Genomic DNA, 2,288 nt, shown 5'->3' on the forward strand with positions numbered 1-2,288 from the left:
ACCTGGATGTTATCGATCTGCTGATGTGCTGGAGCACTGATTCAGAGGCTTTTGATGCCATTATATTGAATAGAGATTTTATTTCTTCCTGTTTTTATGGTCAGCCAGATGAAAATAGTAAGGGTGATTGCTTTGAAGTGCACAAGAGCCACAGTACATCAAGCCACATGATTTGAGGTATGCTATTTGTGATTTTAGATGGAGAATTCAAATTTACACTATATCAATATTGGGAATAGGGGCAGCACAGCCGTTCAGTCGCAGCAAGAATGTCACTAGTTCAAGTCTCGACTGGACCAGTTGTCATTTCTGTGTGTAGTTTCTGTGTGCATGTTCTCTCTGTGTTAACGTTGGTTTCCTTTGGGTGCTCCGGTTTCCCCCTATAGTCCAAAGACGGGATAACTGAATTGGATAAACAAAATTTCCCCTTAGTGTATGAGTGTGTGTGTGTGAAAGAGTGAGTGTATGGGTGTTTCCCAGTACTGTGTTGCGGCTGAAAGGGCATTCGCTGTGTAAAACATATGCTGGGATAGTTGGTGGTTCATTCTGCTGTGAGAACTCCTGACAAACAAGAGACTAAGCCGAAGGAAAATGAATAAATGAATGAATATTGGGAATTTGTTTGTAATATATGAATATTTAATGGGTTTAATTTTGTTTGTTTGTTTTTCATTCATAAAATCAAAATTGTCTGGAATATTAGAAATTTATTTGGCTTATCTGTTTTTAATCAGAATTGTAATATTGGTGCATTAGTCATTCATTCATTCATTTTCTTGTCAGCTTAGTCCTTTTATTAATCCGGGGCGCCACAACAGAATGAACCGCCAACTTATCCAGCAAGTTTTTACACAGCGGATGCCCTTCCAGCCACAACCCATGTCTGGGAAACATCCACACACACACTCATACACTACAATTTAGCCTACCCAATTCACCTGTACCGCATGTCTTTGGACTGTGGGGGAAACCGGAGCACCTGGAAGAAACCCACGCGAATGCAGGGAGAATATGCAAACTCCACACAAAAACGCCAACTGAGCCGAGGCTCAAACCAGCGACCATCTTGCTGTGAGGCAACAGCACTACCTACTGCGCCACTGCTTAGCCTGCATTCCTAGTTATAATTATCATAATTATTTATTAGTTTATCATAGTGTCTATTCCAAGGGTTCTCAAACTTTTCAGTCTGTGAACTCCACTATTTTCAGAAGTGGTTATTGTAACGCTCGTGTTGGAAGGTGCATTATTCCAAAAAAGAAACAAATCAAAATAATCATTCATTTAAAGTTAACCTTGGGCGCCAGACAGAAACATCTGTCAAAATACCTTTTTGTTAAAGAAACACGCTAGCTCTTACAACACATTACAAATATTAAATGAAAAATAAATAATAAACAATATGAGCGACACTTAGGCTGCGTCCGAAACACAGTGTTGCCAACTTAGCAATTTTGTTGCTAGATTTAGCAACTTTTTATACTACTCTAGCAACTTTTTTTTCAAACAGCACCTAGCAACAAATTTTGCAATTTTTAACATAAATTTTCCTACTTTTAGCAATTTTTCAAAAGTGACTCAAAAGAGCAGTGGCTGCAGGCTTCACTCAGTAAATTGCTAGCTCAGATTGTTTTTCATAACTGTTCATTTACTGATGTTTGTCAACATTTTTCTGATCCTTCCTTTACCAAACAACTGATGAATTCTCCGTTGTAAGCGTGAGTATTTCCAGAAGCACTCGAACAGCACATGGCTGGGCTATAATGCTGAGGTATTTTTGCAAAAATAAACCTTAACCACTGACTCTTGAGTTTCATCTTTGGGTAGAGACAATAGCACTAACTCTCCTTCACATTACCAATAATATCCAGCTGAGCACAGCGTGACTTCATACAACCGTCTGCTACAGTGTGTGTCGAGCCTGTATTTCATAGCTACTGTGCTAGTGGACCAGAACGCAGGTTTCAATTTTCCCGGGTTTGCACACGCAATTGCTAGGCGGGGCTTAAGTTTTGTATCCACGTCACGCCGAAACGAAAAAAGACTCGTTGTCAAGGTGATTCATTTGAAGTAGAAGGAGTCGACTCTTTTATAAATTAATCAATAATTTTAAACACTGCGCACTTTCAGATTTAAACTTTAGCTGGATATTTCACTTCACTTAGAGCTGTTACACACTTCATGGAAGGTCATTTACAAAAACCCATAATAGGGGCTCTTTAAAGTAAAAATCCATTTTAAAGTTAATATGAATTAATTTAAAAAAGTAACTTCCTTACAAAAAGTAA

This window comes from Danio rerio, chromosome 11, assembly GCF_049306965.1.
Source record: "Danio rerio strain Tuebingen ecotype United States chromosome 11, GRCz12tu, whole genome shotgun sequence".
Lineage (NCBI taxonomy): Eukaryota > Metazoa > Chordata > Actinopteri > Cypriniformes > Danionidae > Danio > Danio rerio.